This window comes from Doryrhamphus excisus, unplaced genomic scaffold (assembly GCF_030265055.1).
Source record: "Doryrhamphus excisus isolate RoL2022-K1 unplaced genomic scaffold, RoL_Dexc_1.0 HiC_scaffold_24, whole genome shotgun sequence".
Lineage (NCBI taxonomy): Eukaryota > Metazoa > Chordata > Actinopteri > Syngnathiformes > Syngnathidae > Doryrhamphus > Doryrhamphus excisus.
Window position 1 is genome coordinate 1,145,429 of NW_026652242.1, and position 14,572 is coordinate 1,160,000.

General features: G+C 47.2%; 7 non-coding genes across 7 annotated transcripts; all 7 read right to left on the reverse strand.

The window, feature by feature from the left end:
• Nucleotides 1-1,843: 1,843 nt before the first annotated feature.
• On the reverse strand, nt 1,844-1,917 carry trnai-aau (transfer RNA isoleucine (anticodon AAU)). The gene has a single exon. It is a non-coding gene; the product is annotated as a tRNA-Ile (tRNA).
• A 588-nt stretch (nt 1,918-2,505) lies between these two features.
• trnai-aau (transfer RNA isoleucine (anticodon AAU)) lies at nt 2,506-2,579 on the reverse strand. The gene has a single exon. It is a non-coding gene; the product is annotated as a tRNA-Ile (tRNA).
• Nucleotides 2,580-3,357: 778 nt separating this feature from the next.
• Nucleotides 3,358-3,429, reverse strand: trnap-agg (transfer RNA proline (anticodon AGG)). The gene has a single exon. It is a non-coding gene; the product is annotated as a tRNA-Pro (tRNA).
• Nucleotides 3,430-3,845: 416 nt separating this feature from the next.
• On the reverse strand, nt 3,846-3,919 carry trnai-aau (transfer RNA isoleucine (anticodon AAU)). Its single transcript has one exon. It is a non-coding gene; the product is annotated as a tRNA-Ile (tRNA).
• Nucleotides 3,920-4,507: 588 nt separating this feature from the next.
• trnai-aau (transfer RNA isoleucine (anticodon AAU)) lies at nt 4,508-4,581 on the reverse strand. The gene has a single exon. It is a non-coding gene; the product is annotated as a tRNA-Ile (tRNA).
• A 781-nt stretch (nt 4,582-5,362) lies between these two features.
• Nucleotides 5,363-5,434, reverse strand: trnap-agg (transfer RNA proline (anticodon AGG)). The gene has a single exon. It is a non-coding gene; the product is annotated as a tRNA-Pro (tRNA).
• Nucleotides 5,435-5,835: 401 nt separating this feature from the next.
• trnai-aau (transfer RNA isoleucine (anticodon AAU)) lies at nt 5,836-5,909 on the reverse strand. Its single transcript has one exon. It is a non-coding gene; the product is annotated as a tRNA-Ile (tRNA).
• Nucleotides 5,910-14,572: the final 8,663 nt, after the last annotated feature.

A 14,572-nucleotide genomic window follows, 5' to 3' on the forward strand; every position in this document is an offset into this window, starting at 1 on the left:
GGTTGGCGGGGGCGCCCCTGTGCCCACAGGTGTGTGGCCCTCTATGCCCTTCTGCCCTAGTGGGGTATGGTCTCCCGCTGGTCTCGGGGGTTCGGCTCTCCTCCGGCCTGCTGGCACCCTGTTGCCGGTTGGGATTGCTCCTCCATGGCCTCTTGCTGGTCTCTTCAGGGAGATGCTTCGGGGGCGGGTCTTGGAGAGTCGGCCCTGGCTTTGCCCACACCCACGGGGCCGGAGGATCTCTGGCGGTGGGGGCTTGACCTGGCTGCGCGGGGCGGGGTTTGCTGGGTGGTAGAAGGCAGTCTCTCTCCTTTTGTCATTCTCAGTGACAATTACACATTCACACACTCGCATTCACATACACAAGCACGCTTACGCACACATATATGAATATATACACAGAAGTACACACCTCCATATGGACACTCACAGCACATGGGTGCTTCTCTACACAATCTACCATCTTATCCCTGATGTCTATATGCTATTGGTATGCTATTATTACAGTAAAAATGATGTCAAGCAGTGAGATTTTAATTACTGTAACTGTATGGCTGTAATTGTGTTTACTATCATGGGTCATGTCTTCATTGTTACTATTGCTACTGGTAAGTTGGACTGTTTCATTTCACTGATATCATCTCCATTGTGACCCTTAGCCATCATTGACATTTAACTGTTCTGTTTGTCACTGTTGTTGTTATGGGAATTCTTGTTGCTGCTGTTTTTGTCTCTCTCTCTACTGCCCCCCCCCCCCCCCCCCCCCCCCCACCCCACCCGACCTTCTCTTCTTCTTTTCTGTGTTTCTTCTTGCTCCGGTCCGGTCGCTCCAAATGCGCATAATAAAAACATCAATTAACAGCAAATAAAATTTCATGGTACAGGAAAGTTGTAGCCAACACCTTTCCTGACACAGAGCAAATCTGTTTAGCATGTAAGGGCATTTAGATCAACAATACTATCTGCCCCAATGGCTGGACGGGACAAAAAAAAAAGTCAATTTCAAGAGGGGCTCTGTCAAAGAGGGATTCAGGTAACCCTCTATGGGCTCACACTAACACTGTTGTCCAGGCTGTATTGCCACTGCTTCAGCCGCGGTGGGTGGGGATGACTGGAGGAGGAAGAAGAAGTGGAATGAAAGAGGCAGGTCCCGGAATTGACACCTCCAAGATCGAATGAGGTCTTAAACTGTCCACATGGACAAGCCAAATATCAGCAAAGGTTGAGCCAGTCAACTGAAGGTTAGATTTTTGATCTGAGTGTCCCGGATTCAAGTCCCTGTTCAGGTGACCAGTGACAGGGTCTCAGGTCCACTTGCAAACGCCTCCTTTTTGCCCTCAAAATACAAGGGCAACAGGACAATCCCTTGGTTCCACCAAGACTTGAACTTACACCACTGGATTCAAAGTCCGGGGTGCTAACCATTACACCACGGAACCTGCAAGGGTTCCCTTTCCCCGGTCAGTTGTCGGCCATGATGCGGGTGTTTTCGCAGTTGACTGGGTTGTGCGCTGTTGGTTATGGGGACCGGAGGGGTTATGAGGGACGGGGTGTTGTGAACGAGGGCTTTTTTGTTCCTTCACGGTCCGCATTCTCTGCACTCGTGATGTAAAATTTTGGGTAGAGGATAATAGGGTCCACTGCCACCTTTGAGCTGCTCCTTGCAGTCTTGGTGACCAAGATGTGTGTTGCCGCTCTGCTTTGACGTGCTGTTTTCTTTACCTTTCCCCGGTCTTTCGGCAGTCTTGTCGAGGGTGTTTCACCGGTGGGTGGGGTGATGTTGGTTATGGAGACCAGCGGGTTGTCGCCGTGGGCTTTTGTTGTTCCTGGAGCACATAAAGATGGATGGTCAGTATGGGGGTTGAACCCGTGACCTTGGCGTTATTAGCACCACGCTCTGACCAACTGAGCTAACCAACCACAGGACACCTTTGCATCAAATGTTTCCAGCTCAAATCAACTAACTCATCCTTAACAGAACGCATTCTCTGTGCTCGTGGTCGAATTTTTGCTTCTCGGACAACGGGGTCATCTGCCCCCATTGATCATGCAGTCACGGTGGGCGAGAGGTTTGCCGCTGCTCTGCTTTGCCATGCTGTTTTCTTTACCTTTCCCCGGTCGGTTGGCAGCCTTGATGGGGGTGTTTCGCAGTTGACTGGGTTGTGCGCTGTTGGTTATGGGGCCTGGGGGGTTTTGGGCTTTTGTCGCCGCCATGCTGTTTTCCTTGTGGTGGTGTACTGTTAGTTGTTGTCAACGGGGGCTTTTGTCGTTTCTTCACGGTCCGCATTCTCTGCACTCGTGGTCTGAAGAGGATAATGGGGTCCACTGCCCCCATTGATCTGCTCCTTGAGTCTTGGTGACCAAGAGGTTTTTTGCCGCTCTGCTTTGACATGCTGTTTTCTTTACCTTTCCCCGGCCTTGTCGAGGGTGGGTGGTGTGATGTCGGTTATGGGGGCCGGTAAGTTGCCGCCCTGGGCTTTTGTTGTTCCTGGAGCACATAAAGAAGAGTGGCTAGTACGGGGGTTGAACCCGTGACCTTGGCGTTATTAGCACCACGCTCCGACCAACTGAGCTAACCGGCCACTGGACACCATTGCAATATTTTATGTTTTTTTTTATTTTATGTACCCCGAAGCAGACTCAATCGGTACGCTGGGGTCTGAGGGCGATAGGTGGGTACCTGGTGGACACCTTGTTTGTGCTCTTGACAGGTATTTTGGGACAGTTTAACAATTGGCTTTTGATGGTGGAACAAGCTAAAACAAGGAAAACAAATTGTTTAGCGCGCCTGGGAGTGGGCCCCTTATTGCAAATAGTTCCCGCTGTGATTTCCGCCGAGTGTCCCTGATGAATACATCCACTGCTCCAGAAGCAGCCTCGGCTAATTGTCAGCCATTCGCCATAGCACACCCCCTGGTTACCGAGGTCAAAGGTAAGCCCATATTCAGCAGCACACTGGCGAAAGGTAAATTTATGTGCATTACCGTTTCCACAGGTTCCCGATTGGTACAACCCGACATTAATATCTCTTGGTGTAATTCTACCTTACAGATGGATGCCTTCTTCCGGCCGATACTCAGGGCTGACCTCTGGTGGTGGTGTGGTGGCACACGGTGCAAACGTCTCCTTTTTGCCCTCAAAATACAAGGGCAACAGGACAATCCCTTGGTTCTACCAAGACTTGAACTTAGCCCACTGGATTCAAAGTCCGGGGTGCTAACCATTACACCACGGAACCTGCAAGGGTACAGACAGCGCCGGGCCCTGAAGTACATCCTGTCAGATTACATTAGCGTTGACATAACTTCACTGATGGTGGTGTTCTGGGAATTGTGTAGAAAAGTAGTTCAGGGGGAGGGAGGGCTTGTCCGAGAATTGAACTCGGGACCTCTTGCACCCTAAGCAAGAATCATACCACTAGACCAACAAGCCCCTGCTTGGGCAAATACTTACCTTTCCCCGGTCAGTTGGCGGCCATGATGCGGGTGTTTTCACAGTTGACTGGGTTGTGCGCTGTTGGTTATGGGGACCGGAGGGGTTATGAGGGGCGGGGTGTTGTGAACGAGGGCTTTTTTGTTCCTTCACGGTCCGCATTCTCTGCACTCGTGATGTAAAATTTTGGGTAGAGGATAATAGGGTCCACTGCCACCTTTGAGCTGCTCCTTGCAGTCTTGGTGACCAAGAGGTTTGTTGCCGCTCTGCTTTGACGTGCTGTTTTCTTTACCTTTCCCCGGTCTTTCGGCAGTCTTGTCGAGGGTGTTTCACCGGTGGGTGGGGTGATGTTGGTTATGGAGACCAGCGGGTTGTCGCCGTGGGCTTTTGTTGTTCCTGGAGCACATAAAGATGGATGGTCAGTACGGGGGTTGAACCCGTGACCTTGGCGTTATTAGCACCACGCTCTGACCAACTGAGCAAACCAACCACAGGACACCTTTGCATCAAATGTTTCCAGCTCAAATCAACTAACTCATCCTTAACAGACCGCATTCTCTGTGCTCGTGGTCGAAATTTTGCTTCTCGGACAATGGGGTCATCTGCCCCCATTGATCATGCAGTCACGGTGGGCGAGAGGTTTGCCGCTGCTCTGCTTTGCCATGCTGTTTTCTTTACCTTTCCCCGGTCGGTTGGCAGCCTTGATGGGGGTGTTTCGCAGTTGACTGAGTTGTGCGCTGTTGGTTATGGGGCCTGGGGGGTTTTGGGCTTTTGTCGCCGCCATGCTGTTTTCCTTGTGGTGGTGTACTGTTAGTTGTTGTCAACGGGGGCTTTTGTCGTTTCTTCACGGTCCGCATTCTCTGCACTCATGGTCTGAAGAGGATAATGGGGTCCACTGCCCCCATTGATCTGCTCCTTGAGTCTTGGTGACCAAGAGGTTTTTTGCCGCTCTGCTTTGGCATGCTGTTTTCTTTACCTTTCCCCGGCCTTGTCGAGGGTGGGTGGTGTGATGTCGGTTATGGGGGCCGGTAAGTTGCCGCCCTGGGCTTTTGTTGTTCCTGGAGCACATAAAGAAGAGTGGCTAGTACGGGGGTTGAACCCGTGACCTTGGCGTTATTAGCACCACGCTCTGACCAACTGAGCTAACCGGCCACTGGACACCATTGCAATATTTTATGTTTTTTTTTTATTTTATGTACCCCGAAGCAGACTCAATTGGTACGCTGGGGTCTGAGGGCGATAGGTGGGTACCTGGTGGACACCTTGTTTGTGCTCTTGACAGGTATTTCGGGACAGTTTAACAATTGGCTTTTGATGGTGGAACAAGCTAAAACAAGGAAAACAAATTGTTTAGCGCGCCTGGGAGTGGGTCCCTTATTGCAAATAGTTCCCGCTGTGATTTCCGCCGAGTGTCCCTGATGAATACATCCACTGCTCCAGAAGCAGCCTCGGCTAATTGTCGGCCATTCGCCATAGCGCACCCCGAGGTTACAGAGGTCAAAGGTAAGCCCATATTCAGCAGCACACTGGCGAAAGGTAAATTTATGTGCATTACCGTTTCCACAGGTTCCCGATTGGTACAACCCGGCATTAATATCTCTTGGTGTAATTCTACCTTACAGATGGATGCCTTCTTCCGGCCGATACTCAGGGCTGACCTCTGGTGGTGGTGCGGTGGCACACGGTGCAAACGTCTCCTTTTTGCCCTCAAAATACAAGGGCAACAGGACAATCCCTTGGCTCCACCAAGACTTGAACTTAGACCACTGGATTCAAAGTCCGGGGTGCTAACCATTACACCACGGAACCTGCAAGGGTACAGACAGCGCAGACAGCCCTGAAGTACATCCTGTCAGATTACATTAGCGTTGACATAACTTCACTGATGGTGGTGTTCTGGGAATTGTGTAGAAAAGTAGTTCAGGGGGAGGGAGGGCTTGTCCGAGAATTGAACTCGGGACCTCTTGCACCCTAAGCAAGAATCATACCACTAGACCAACAAGCCCCTGCTTGGGCAAATACTTACCTCAGTTGGCGGCCATGATGCGGGTGTTTTCACAGTTGACTGGGTTGTGCGCTGTTGGTTATGGGGACCGGGGGGTTATGAGGGGCGGGGTGTTGTGGACGAGGGCTTTTTTGTTCCTTCACGGTCCGCATTCTCTGCACTCGTGATGTAAAATTTTGGGTAGAGGATAATAGGGTCCACTGCCACCTTTGATCTGCTCCTTGCAGTCTTGGTGACCAAGATGTGTGTTGCCGCTCTGCTTTGACGTGCTGTTTTCTTTACCTTTCCCCGGTCTTTCGGCAGTCTTGTCGAGGGTGTTTCACAGGTGGGTGGGGTGATGTTGGTTATGGAGTGGGTTGTCGCCGTGGGCTTTTGTTATTCCTTGATCACATAAAGATGGATGGTCAGTATGGGGGTTGAACCCGTGACCTTGGCGTTATTAGCACCACGCTCTGACCAACTGAGCTAACCAACCACAGGACACCTTTGCATCAAATGTTTCCAGCTCAAATCAACTAACTCATCCTTAACAGACCGCATTCTCTGTGCTCGTGGTCGAAATTTTGCTTCTCGGACAATGGGGTCATCTGCCCCCATTGATCATGCAGTCACGGTGGGCGAGAGGTTTGCCGCTGCTCTGCTTTGCCATGCTGTTTTCTTTACCTTTCCCCGGTCGGTTGGCAGCCTTGATGGGGGTGTTTCGCAGTTGACTGGGTTGTGCGCTGTTGGTTATGGGGCCTGGGGGGTTTTGGGCTTTTGTCGCCGCCATGCTGTTTTCCTTGTGGTGGTGTACTGTTAGTTGTTGTCAACGGGGGCTTTTGTCGTTTCTTCACGGTCCGCATTCTCTGCACTCGTGGTCTGAAGAGGATAATGGGGTCCACTGCCCCCATTGATCTGCTCCTTGAGTCTTGGTGACCAAGAGGTTTTTTGCCGCTCTGCTTTGGCATGCTGTTTTCTTTACCTTTCCCCGGCCTTGTCGAGGGTGGGTGGTGTGATGTCGGTTATGGGGGCCGGTAAGTTGCCGCCCTGGGCTTTTGTTGTTCCTGGAGCACATAAAGAAGAGTGGCTAGTACGGGGGTTGAACCCGTGACCTTGGCGTTATTAGCACCACGCTCTGACCAACTGACCAACACCAACTGTGTGTGCGTATTGAGTGGATGGGGTGTGCGCGTGTGTCTGAGATTATTTTATGTATTTATTGTTTTAAATACTTAGATAAATAATGATAAGTTTTATTATAATTATATATATATATATATATATATATATATATATATATATATATATATATATATATATATATATATATATGTATGTGGGTGTGTGTGTGTGTATATGGCCATATAGATATACGGGGGGGGGGGCTCTGCAGGGGTCTGGCGCAGGGTGTTCCATCTCTACCGCCCGGTCCTCCATGGGGCAGTGTGCCCGGGCCTCTTCTGTCCTGGCCGGGGCGGTCCTATGTCGGTGGTCAGGCCTGGGGTTACCTGGGGCGGGCCAGGTTCTGCTTCCTGGGGGTGTGTGGGGGGCGGGGGGGCGGCGCCTCCGGCCGTGGATGGGCTCCCTCCCGGTTGGCGGGGGCGCCTCTGTGCCCACAGGTGTGTTGCCTTCGATGCCCTTCTGCCCTAGTGGGGTATGGTCTCCCGCTGGTCTCGGGGGTGTGGCTCTCCTCCGGCCTGCTGGCGCCCTGTTGCCGGTTGGGATTGCTCCTCCATGGCCTCTTGCTGGTCTCTTAGGGGAGTTGCTTGGGGAGTCGGCCCTGGCTTTGCCCACACCCACGGGGCCGGAGGATCTCTGGCGGTGGGGGCTTGACCTGGCTGCGCGGGGCGGAGTTTGCTGGGTGGTAGAAGGCAGTCTCTCTCCTTTTGTCATTCTCAGTGACAATTACACATTCACACACTCGCATTCACATACACAAGCACGCTTACGCACACATATATGAATATATACACAGAAGTACACACCTCCATATGGACACTCACAGCACATGGGTGCTTCTCTACACAATCTACCATCTTATCCCTGATGTCTATATGCTATTGGTCTGCTATTATTACAGTAAAAATGATGTCAAGCAGTGAGATTTTAATTACTGCAACTGTATGGCTGTAATTGTGTTCACTATCATGGTTCATGTCTTCATTGTTACTATTGCTACTGGTAAGTTGGACTGTTTCATTTCACTGATATCATCTCCATTGTGACCCTTAGCCATCATTGACATTTAACTGTTCTGTTTGTCACTGTTGTTGTTATGGGAATTCTTGTTGCTGCTGTTTTTGTCTCTCCCTCTACTGCCCCCCCCACCCCCACCTTTCTCTTCTTCTTTTCTGTTCTTCTTCTTGCTCCGGTCCGGTCGCTCCAAATGGCAAAACAAAAACATCAAATAACGGCAAATAAAATTTCATGGTACAGGGAAGTTGGAGCCAACACCTTTCCTGACACAGAGCAAATCTGTTTAGCATGTAAGGGCATTTAGATCAACAATACTATATGCCCCAATGGCTGGACGGGACAAAAAAAAAAAAGACCGAGTTAGCAGTTCTTTGTGCAAAGACGGAGTTGACGGTCATGCTAGGCTAGGAAAGGAGAGCCTCCACGGTTAAAGGCCTTTTCGGGGTTTGAATGTGAAAACGTTTTCAAAGTACAAATGAGTGTGTGAATGGGAGATTTTGTCACTAGACAGGTCTTCATATTAAAGGGTGAGAAAAAGAGTAAGTCTTTGAGGAAGCAGAGGCAAGAATTCTCCGCCCTCACCGGGGTAGAAGCTTGAGAATTACCTCAAAGAAAAGTTAATTACTCTCTCACTGACAAACAACCCTGTTGTTAGTTTTCCCTAGGAAGCTCATCACAACAGGGACTAAATTATTCCCAAGATGGGAAATAAAAGTGGAAAACCACAAGTCAAAAAGGAACCAAAAGCTATATTCAGCATGACTAAGCTTGTCTTAACAAATACAACCAGAACCAAATGATGAACCAGTAGTATAATTACAAGTACACCTAATAAAACTAAATGCATATGAAGGAATAAAACCAGCAATAGAAGATTTGTTAAAAGCTAAAGTCTTAGTAGAATGCGATAACCCACCATGTAACATCCCTATTTTCCCAGTGAGAAAAAGTGCCACTCTCTGTGGGATGGAGAATGATACAGGACAAGCTGTAAATCAAGCTGTGGTGGCAAGAGCACCTTGTGTGCCTGACCCACACACATTGTTAAATTCTACCAACAGATGTCACATAGAGAAAGAAAGTTCAGGTTCGCAAAAAAAAAAAAAAAAAAAAAAAAAAAAAAATATATATATATATATATATATATATATATATATATATATATATATATATATATATATATATATATATATATATATATATATATATATATATATATATATATATATATATATATATATATATATATATATATATTAGGGTGTTCAGAAAAATAAAAGTTTGTGATATTCGTTGTGCTGAGTTTTGATTCAGCTCTACTACCCGAGAGTATTGCACCGCAGTTTGCAATTTCTCCCGCGACATCCCAATCCCGTGCCTCACCACATCAGCCTAGCGTGTATTATTGCTTGGGAGAAGTTACTCTTACTGTAATGCTTTACCCGTTCTCTTTCTTTCCAGATGGCTAGCACACGATCCAAGAGAGACGTTGTGCTTCTAGGAAATGCTCGGAAAGAGAGTTTGTCCTCGTTAAAACAGCTCCCGACAGTCAAGGAGGTCCTCCTGCGACTTTTCTTCTTCCTCAAGAATGAGAAACAGGATCTGAGTTCAGCATCAGCGCTGGTCATTGAGGAGGTCATCCGTTTGTGGAACCAATCCTCCATTACTACTGCAGAAAAACGTAACGCCGTTCAAAAGTTGAAGGTGGAATACGAGAAATACCGGAAAGTGATGAAAAACCACGCCAGGGGAGGGGAAGCGCAGGAAAAGAAAGAAGCAGAGTACAATAAGTATTGTCTAGGTCTTTTCGACATCGCCAAAGGGAACGTGATGTCCCACATTGAAATTCAAGAAGACAGGGACTTCCTGAGGGATCAACGCGGTGCCCGGGTGATGTTCCTAGGTGGTAAGAATAAGTGGATAAGAAGTACGAGGCGAGAATCAAGGCAAAAGACAAGAAACAAAAGGACCTCGAGAGGCGTCGCTGGAAGTCGAAGAGTGAAATCGACAGACTTTTGGCCAAATCAGCGGTTGAGTGTGAGCAATCTCAAGCCACTTCATCTGAAGACGATCACAACGACAATGAGTATCACCCCTGGGGAATGAACCTCAGCCAGGGCCGTCAGTCAATCGGCGCCGCGTCATCGATGATCCACTCTTCGTTGCTTCCTGCGACCGAGCCGGGGTATCCACGAGGGCCGCCATGCATGGCGTCACTCCTGCCCTCATGGCTGCGGGGGTCAACGTTGGAGAACTGACTCTGTCTGTTGGATCACTCCATGAAGCTAGAAAAGAGGTGCGTACTGAACTGCAAGAACTTCAAGAAGAGTTCAAACCATAAGTCCCCCTGATCCTCCACTTCAACGGCAAGCTCCTCCCGGATCCTGAGGGTGGGCGAAGCGATCGCTTGGCGATTGTGTTGACAGGAATGGGTCTGGAGAAGATTTTGTCCGTCCCCTCCATCCCGGCAGGGACTGGCGTGGCCATGGGAGGAGCAATCCTGAAGGTTTTGGAAGAATGGCCTCAAGTCAAACCTTGGCTGGCGGGACTCTGCTTCGATACGACAGCTGCCAACACAGGCGTTCACGGTGGCGCTTGTGCTGTAGTGGAGCGAGCTATTGGATCCCGACTCCTCTTCCTGGCATGCCGTCATCACATGGCAGAGTTGGGAGAAGGCCGAAACCAGGGACGACTACCTGGAGCTGCTGAACCTGACACTGGCCTACTTGGGGAAGAAGCCCAAGATGGCATTCCGCCGACCTGGAGCCTACCACCGAGCCCGCTGGATGGCAAAGGGGCTTTACTGTCTGAAGATATGCCTCTTCCGACGGCAGCTGAAGGAAGCAGCGAACTTCGCCATCAGCAAGCACCAGGAACAGGCCATCCAGCGGTTGTGTACCTTCCTGGTCTCTGTCGCCACTGGTTCGAGGCTCCCTACGCCGCGGATGCTCCGATCAACGACCTGCTTCTGGTGAAGGAAATCGAAGCCTATGGTCAACTGGTCGACGCTGACGTGGCGGGGAAGGCGATGCAGAAAGTAAAGGACCACTTATGGTACCTGAGCGAGGATCTCGTTGGTCTTGCCCTGTTCTCCAAGAAGGTGTCGCCAGACGAGAAGAAGGAGATGCTGGAGAACATGGCATCTGTGCCGCCAACAAAGAAGGACCTCCGTCGGGTGAACCTCAACGTGAAGGCTGGTCCAAAAACAGCTGACTTGAAGTTAAGTCTGTTCGTCACACAACGGTCTCAGAACCTATTCTTGAAGTTGATGGTCGACACGCCGCGAACTCTGGAGGACCTGGAGATCATGCCTCAGGCTCTGGCAGCACTAAAGGTGGTCAATGACGCCGCTGAACGAGCTGTAAAGCTCGCCACAGACTACAACGTGGCTCTTACCAAGTCTGAAGAGGAGCGGCAGTTCATCTTCCAAGTGGTTCAGCATCACCGTCAGGAGTACCAGCCAACCAAAAAATCCTTCGTGAACCGATCCGATGGTCTGTAGTGACACCATTCTGGCCTTGTTGGTCCGTGTTTAGTATGCCGAATGTGCATACTGAACAGAGAACAAACAGAACACGCAAACAAAACAGTTACTTTACGAGTTAACAGCATGTACAGTGAACGCACCTTCACACTATAGCAACACATGGTAATGGCATTGGCTGCGTGTAATGGTGTCTACCTATGTGTAATGTGAAAATAAAGGCATCGGCTTCTCGCCCCTGTGGCAGCGGACTATAGGAGCTTTCGCCTAGGGGCAGCAAACTGGACTGGGCTCGGCTGGCAGTGCATGCAACTTCGTCCTTCAGTGGGCACCTGGTACTGGTACAATGTTGTTATCACATACCTGGGTATAGTGAGGCACGGGAATGCGTGTGTGAAAAAAGCTGTTATTTTGCTCAGTTAATGGTTTTACGAAATGGAACCGATTCAGCACTTAGCCGCTTCAAATTTTGAAAGAAAAAAAATCACCATATAAGGGCTGAACACCCTAATATATATATATATATATATATATATATATATATATATATATATATATATATATATATATATATATATATATATATATATATATATATATATATATATATATATTTGTTTTTTTTTGCAAACGTAAATGCGAATGAGGCAGAAAAAGCATTCTGTGTTAAAAAAAATATATATATATATATACTGGTAGGAAGTACGATTCTAGCACTACCTGATTACAGCAAAACATTTATACAAACAGTAGATTGTAAAGGTCTTTACATAACCTTGTGTGCGGGCTGTAATAGCAGCATGTATAGCCGTGGAAACAAGTGCAACCATTGTATTATTCCATCTACTCGTACTGAAAGTACCTCATGCGGTTTCCACCCTGCTATTACAGACTAACGTGACATTTTTGTCTCCTGCTGGACATCTGTCTTGCATGGCAACACTTTTGTCCCAACCACATTTAACACTTGAGCGATGCACCACGCTCAACCCAGCTACCCTTCTACCACTCCCTGAGGAAGGCCAACCACATGATTGTTATGAACTAACAACACAAACTACAAAGTGTAGACCAGACATATTAGATCAGGCACTAACAAAAAGAGGAGATTTTGTAGATGGTTCCTTGAAGAAAAATAATTTTGGACAAACAATAACAGGCTATGCAGTTGTTACACAAGATATGGTGTTGAAAGCAGAACATTTACCATCCTCTTATTCTGTGCAAGCAGCAGAATTAGTAGCGCTTACAGAAGCATGCAAATTAATGAAAGGTCAAAAGGTGAAAATTTATACTGATAGCCAATATGTATATTCAACAGTACATACCTTTGCACAATATTGGCAAAACAGAGGTATGATAACATCAACGGAAAACCAGTAACTCATGACGGATTACTAACAGCATTACTAGAAGCAGTGCAATTGCCAAAACAAATTGCTGTATGTAAATGCATGACACATATTACAAATAATACTGATCCGATATCCTTAGGAAATGCGTTCGCTGATAAAATGATAAAACAAGCAGCACTAAAGGAACTGAACCATCTTAACACTAAAAAATTACAAGTAGACTTTGAGATTCTGGCAGACATGCAACAACAGAGTCCAAAGCAAGAAATTGACCACTGTCTTAGGAATAAAGCAACCCTGGACAAAAAGGTTAATATGTCGACAGATAATAAAACAATCTTGCCAAAAAATTTGCATAAGTGGGACGCTATTTTGAGCCATGGTTTTGCACATGTCTCAACAGGAGGGATGTGCCACACTATTAACACCCACTTTACTATGTATGAATTTAATTCTTATTCCAAAAAATTTGTAGAGCATGTTTAATGTGTGCAAAACACAATGCCCAGGGCAGCTTCCGACCTCGGTGTGGCCAATTTCAAAAACCACAATATTTATTTCAAGTAATACACATGGACTTTATTGTTTTATAAGTGTAAAAAGAAAACACTGACACTCTTCCAAGTGGGAAGGACCTTATCAAGTATTGTTAACGACATTGACGACATTGAAATTGCAAAAAGAGGTACATCAATCGCATTGTAAACTAGTCATTGTTCGGGAGTCTGACGAGGAAGGTAAAGACCCGTCTGTGACGCAGGGGACTTCAGAGTCCTAGACTCTGGGGCATCGTGCTGAGCAGTGAAGATTATAACACATACCCTTGGCCAGAAAACCCAACAATGCTTCCTGGTTTTGAGGGCACTGTAGCAGAATGGCACAAAAATGAAACAGTAACCAAAATGTCCCCCGGCTTACCAATAACTATTGTAGTCGGGTTAAGCTATAAATAATATAATAATTAATAAATGTTTATGTCTATATGATTATTGTAATGAATCCAATAGTAAAAATGGAAGGCATCACCATGGAACCATTTCAGGAACTTTTAACAACTGGGTTTTAAACATTGAACAAGCAGCAAAAAGTGCAGCAAACTATGTTAAAAATATTAGTTGTGTTGCATGTATGACCATGACCCCACTTCTCCAGATTGTACCAGCACTGATCAATGCTACTTGAGTCCCTGAAGTAATGACAAAAATGTCCACACTGTCACCATCATGTTCAGAATATTAGAATGTTTTTGTCGAGAATGTTTATATGATATAAACACTATATTCCCAGTAGTCAATGAGACAAAAAGGCCCCCACCATTCTCTACTAAAGTAGCCCGAGCAAATTTCACCAGTGTACAGCTAAAAGGAACCGCAAAAAAATGTAGGTCACGTTGAGTTCAAATATTGTAGACATGTAAAAAAAAATCAAGATACCTACAACACAGAAGGAGGAAACACACCCCCATCAACTTAGTACTTTAGAGCAGACGTGTGGTAGTGGTGCGAGGACGAATACCTCGATGACATCGTTTATAACATGACCGGAACATGTGCAGTAGTGACATTACTGATTCCAATATCTATTTACCCTATGAATGTTGACATGTTACTAAATGCTATCATTGAAGCAGATAAACACCACATCCCAAACTACTTCCAAAGGAAGAGAGAAGTTCCAGCCCCCGACTGGATGATGCAAGACAATCCCACCGACATCGATGCCATCAGCGTGCCACGAGGGGTACCAGACGAATACAAACTAGTAAATCAGGTTGCATCAGGTTTGAAAAGTATTATCCCATGGATAACAGTTAACAAAAATGCGGATAGGATTAACTACCTCCACTATAACATACAAAAGCTTGGGAACTACACCGAGGCCGGACTCACAGCAATTGGAGAACAACTCCATGCCACGTCACTCATGGCCTTCCAGAATCGCATCGCCTTGGATGGACTGCTGGCAAATCAGCATGGAGTGTGCGCCATGCTTGGCGACCAATGTGGCATGTCCATCCCCAACAATACAGATTCCACAGGAATGCTGTTGCATGCGATTTCTGGTTTAAAGGCGCTAAACACCAAGATGAAGGAACACTGGTGTTGACACTGAGATGTTCGGTGA